Source organism: Enhydra lutris, unplaced genomic scaffold, assembly GCF_002288905.1.
Source record: "Enhydra lutris kenyoni isolate GAN:26980312 unplaced genomic scaffold, ASM228890v2 scaffoldscaffold43, whole genome shotgun sequence".
Taxonomy (NCBI): Eukaryota; Metazoa; Chordata; class Mammalia; order Carnivora; family Mustelidae; genus Enhydra; species Enhydra lutris.
This window is the reverse complement of record NW_019154127.1, coordinates 2,081,124-2,086,481: the sequence shown is the minus strand read 5'-3', so window position 1 is coordinate 2,086,481 and position 5,358 is coordinate 2,081,124. Positions and strand designations below refer to the sequence as shown.

At 51.1% G+C, this 5,358-nt stretch overlaps 1 pseudogene; it reads left to right on the top strand.

Annotated features, from left to right (window-relative positions):
- The first annotated feature begins 1,115 nt into the window (after window positions 1–1,115).
- On the top strand, window positions 1,116–5,132 carry LOC111155663 (annotated as a pseudogene).
- Window positions 5,133–5,358: the final 226 nt, after the last annotated feature.

The window sequence follows — 5,358 nt, the reverse complement described above, 5'->3', positions numbered from 1 at the left end:
CTCCCTTCTGGCTTAAACCTTTTCTCCCTCCTGAAGCAGGACCTACACCCAAGATCCTGGCCCTGCGGAAACCAACTCCTAAGTCTAACAAGAAAGCGGAGTCTGAATCAAAGACTCCTCTTTACCCGGTCTTCCAGGACACTCCCACGGAGGACCTGATTTTTCTGCCGCCCTACCAGGTCTTCCCTCCACCCTGTCTCCCCATGCAGAGACATCAGGGGCTGTCGAGGGAGTGCCACACCCCCTCCCAGATGGAGGGGCCCCCATGCAGGGGCCAGTGGCAGGGACACGTGGACGGACCCATCGAGTGGCCCCAGCCTCAAACCTGGGACCGGCCGATTCCACTGTCCTTCCCCTCTGTGCCATGGGACCCCCCGATGAAACAGGGGAACAACCTATGTTATATTGGCCATTCTCTACTAGTGATTTATACAATTGGAGAACTCAATATGCAAAGTTCTCTGATAACCCAAAAGATCTGATTGGTCTTTTGGATACTGTTCTTTTCACCCATCAGCCACCTGGGATGACTGCCAGCAGCTCTTACAGGTTCTCTTTACCACTGAGGAAAGAGAGCGAATCCAGGTGGAAGACCGGAAGTCCGTCCTGGGTAACGACAAGCAGCCAACTCAGAACCCCGATCTCATAAATGCAGCTTTCCCCTTGTCTCACCCCGCTTGGGACTACAACTCAACAGAAGGTAAGGAGAAGCTCTGGGTCTCTTGCCAGACTCTAATGGCAGGTCTCAAGGCTGCAGCACATAGCCTACCAATCTGGCCAAGGTATATGATGTAAAACAGGGTAAAGATTAGAGTCCGGTGGCATTCCTAGAAAGGATCATAGAGGTGTTCAGACAGTACACCCCTATGAATCCAGAGGCCCCAGAGACCAAAGCTGCCATAGTTATGGCTTTTGTTAACCAAGTCGCCCTGGACATTAAAGGAAATTACAGAGAGTAGAAAGACTAGGAGAGAAGAGCCTACAGGATCTGATAGTGGTGGCAGAAAGAGTTTACAATAACAGAGAGATCCTGGAGGAGCAACAGGCTAGGATAAGTGACCGTCAGACTCAGAACCTGGCTAAGATCCTACTGGCCACGACCATGAATAACCCACATGAAAAACAGTGACGTCTCAAGAAGCTGGCTTCAGGAGAAGGTAAGGGGGATGGCCCCCACTGAGAATGCCCCGAACTGAATAGAAACCAGTGTGCTTATTGCAGGAAAGAAGGCCACTGGGCAAGGGTCTGCCCCTGGTTAAAGGAATCCCCTGACAAAAGACCAAAGGCCTCCACTACTATCTTGGAGGTCGAAGAGTTAGATGACTAGGGGAGTCGGGGTTCTGCACCCCTCCCCGAGCCCAGGGTAACCCTTAAAGTGGAGGGGCAACCGATTAACTTCCTAGTAGACACCAGGGCATAGCACTCTGTCTTGCTACAACCTCAAGGGAAGTTGGCAAATAAGACTTCATGGGTACAGGGGGCCACAGGCACTAAACAATATTCACGGACTACCCGAAGAACAGTGGACCTCAGCGTGGGCCGGGTAACCCACTCCTTCATGGTCATTCCTGAGTGCCCCTACCACCTGTTAGGCCGGGACCAACTCTCCAAGATGGGAGCCCAAATTAGTTTCCACCCTGAAGGGGCAAAGGCTCTGGATAAAGAGGGACACCTGATCCAGGTGCTTGTCATGAACCTGGAGGACGAATATCATCTTCACCAAATGCCCCCAGAACCAATGACCACTGGTTGCAAGAGTTTCCCCAAGCGTGGGCAGAAACTGGGGGAATGGGACTGGCCCAACATTGGCCAGCGTTATACATTGAACTAAAGCTAGGAGCAGAACAAGTCAGAGTCCGCCAATACCCCATGCCTCTCACAGCATGGACGGGGATCACCCCACACATCCGGCGACTGCTAGACTCAGACATACTGCAGCCTTGTCAGTCGGCATGGAACACTCCCCTGCTGCTGGTACGAAAGCCACACTCTAATGATTATAGACCAGTCCAGGACTTGAGGGAAGTTAATCAATGGGTGATGGACATGCACCCTATGGTCCCAAACCCCTACAACCCTCCTCTCCACCTTGCCCCCAGACAAGACTTGGTATACAGTACTAGACCTAAAGGACGCCTTTTTCAGCTTGCCCTTGGCCCCAAGGAGCCAAGACCTCTTCGCTTTTAAATGAGCAGACCCGGAGAAGGGCATCAATGGCCAACTCACTTGGACTCGACTACTGCAAGGATTCAAGAATTCACCCACCATCTTCAACGAGGCACTGCACGAAGACTCAGGTGAGTTCCATGCCAAACACCCTAATCTGACTCTATTACAATATGTAGATGATATCCTGTTGGCAGCAGAGGACTAGGAAACATGCCTACAAGGCACCAGAGACTTGCTCCAAACGATAGCAACTCTGGGATACCGGGCTTCAGCTAAGAAGGCCCAGATCTGCAGAACGGAGGTGAGCTACCTGGGGTACAAATTAAAAGATGGACAAAGATGGTTAATGGATGTACGGAAGGAGACTGTCATGAGAATCCCACAGCCTTGAAATGTCCACCAGGTATGTGAATTCCTAGGGTCGGCTGGGTTCTGCCGATTGTGGTTCCCAGGTTTTGCTGACATAGCTAAGCCCCTCTATGAGGCCATGAAACAAAAACAGGACTTTGTATGGACTGAAGCTGTGGACAAAGCCTTCACTGACCTTAAACAAGCCGTGCTTTCAGCCCCAGCACTCGGGCTGCCTGATCTAAGCGCTTCCACCTTTTACATGGATGAAAAGGAAGGGGTGGTGAAGGGAGTCCTAATTCAATACATGGGCCCCTGGAAGAAACCGGAGGCATACCTCTCAAAGAAATTAGATGCTGTGACTGCTGGATGGCCTCCATGTCTAAAAATTGCTGCTGCAGTGGCCACCATGGTTAAAGATACAGATAAGCTGGCTATGGGGCAGGAACTATACGTCACTACCCCACATGCCATTGAAGGGGTATTCAAACAACCCCCGGACTGATGGATCAGCAATGTCCGCTTGACCCATTACCAGAGCTTGCTTTTGAACCCTACCAGAATTTTGGTCCAGGCACCAACAGCCCTAAACCCAGCGACACTGCTCCCTAACCCTGACTGGGAACCACCCCCCCATGACTGCCAAGAAATCCTGGCTCAGGTGCACGGAGTCAGAGCTGGTCTCCAGGACCAGCTGCTGCCGAACGCAGATGACACCTGGTGTAGAGACGGCAGTAGCTTTGTCTGGGAAGCCATCAGGTATGCGGGGCCAGCTGTGACCACAGAGACAGAGACTGTCTGGGCAGAACCGTTAGCAGCGGGGACATCTGCCCAACGGGCAGAGCTGGTTGCGCTAACCAGGACGCTAACAATGGGAGCAGGCAAGCGGATAAACATCTATACAGATAGCAGGTAGGCCTTTGCCACAGCCCACATCCACGGAGCCATTTACAGAGAAAGAGGGCTCTTAACAGCAGAAGGAACGACTATTAAAAACAAGGTAGAGGGCGCCTGGGTGGCTCAGTGGGTTAAGCCTCTGCCTTTGGCTCGGGTCATGGTCTCGGGGTCCTGGGATCGAGCCCCGCATCGGGCTCTCTGCTCAGCGGGGAGCCTGCTTCCTCCTCTCTCTCTGCCTGCCTCTCTGCCTACTTGTGATCTCTGTCTGTCGAATAAATAAATAAATCTTAAAACAAACAAAACAAAACAAAAACCAAGGTCGAAATCCTCGAGCTCCTAAGGGACCTCTGGCTGCCTAAGGCACTAGCCATTATCCATTGTCCGGGACATCAAAAAGCAGACATGCAGTGGCCAGGGTAAACTGGCCGGCCAACTTAAAAGCAAAAGAGGCAGCTCTTTCAGTGGACCATGTCTTAGCGACCCCACTGCCCAATCCGGGAGCACTACTTGCCAGACAACCCCAATTACGCTGATGCAGACTTACAATGGATTAGGCATCTGCCCGGGACACAATGCCTACATGGCTGGTGGAGAGCTGTAGATTGCAGCATTAATCCTACCAGAGGAACTGGGACGGCAGCTCCTATCCAAAATGCACAGGAGTACACACATGAGAACAAAAAAAATGGGAGACTTGGTGTAACATGCAAAGATCATGTTGGTGACATCAAAGACTCCCAATCAAAGATCGAACAGATTGTGGCAAGCTGCCACACATGTCAATTAACTAACGCCACTGCCCATGGATCTAACCTGGGCACCTGGCTCCGGGGGGACCGGCCAGGAGCCTACTAGGAAGTGGACTTCACCGAGATAAAACCTGGAAAATACAGATACAGGTATTTACTGGTATTTGTAGATACTTTTTCAGGATGGACAGAGGCATTTCCCACCAAACATGAAACCGCACAGACCGTGATCAAGAAACTGCTGGAAGACATCTTACCGAGGTATGGTTTTCCTGTTAAGATTGGATCAGACAACGGACCAGGATTTGTCTCTAAGGTAACACAGGGAGTGGCACTAGTACTTGGGGCAGATTGGAAATTACATTGCACATATAGGCTCCAAAGCTCAGGACAGGGAGAGAGGATGAACAGAACATTAAAGGAGACCTTCACTAAATTAGTCTTGGAGACTGGTGGGGATTGGGTGACTCTCCTCCCCTTTGCCCCATATAGGGTGCGAAACTCCCAATATAAGATGGGACTTACCCCTTAGGAGATCATGTTCGGTATTCCTCCACCTATTATTCCCAATTTAAAATCTGAGGTGCTTGCTGAGTTTGATGATCACCAACTCCTTTTCTCCCTCCAAACATTACAATGAAACCATGAACAGGTGTGGCCTAAGTTGAGGGCCCTCTACGAGACTGGGCCACCCCCATACCCCATCAATATCAGCCGGGTGACTGGGTATACGTCTGGAGATACCAACACCAGACACTTCAACCACACAAGAAGGGACCCTACATCATGATCCTGATCACTCCCACCACTCTCAAGGTTGATGGGATCACTCTCTGGGTTCACTACACCCACGTCCGGCCAGCTGACCCACACGCCATTCTCAAGTACTTCGTCCCAGAATGGAAAAGTCAGCCTGACAAGGACAATCCCCTAAAGCTAAGACTGCACCGTTCTCACTTACCCCACTAATGTTGCTTACTTTTGTCAAAGACAGAGTCAGTACAGTTCAGCTCATGGTACTCAGATAGCAATACCAACCACCGGACCTTGTTGCTGAGACCAGCCTGGACCCCTGATTGGGTCCTTCCTTAGGTTCCTCTGAGAGGGGGAAATGTGGAGGCCGAGAAAAATTAAGGCCATCCCACCTCAGGTTTAGCCTTAGCGTAAGTACAGCCATCTTAGCTCTTCCCCTACT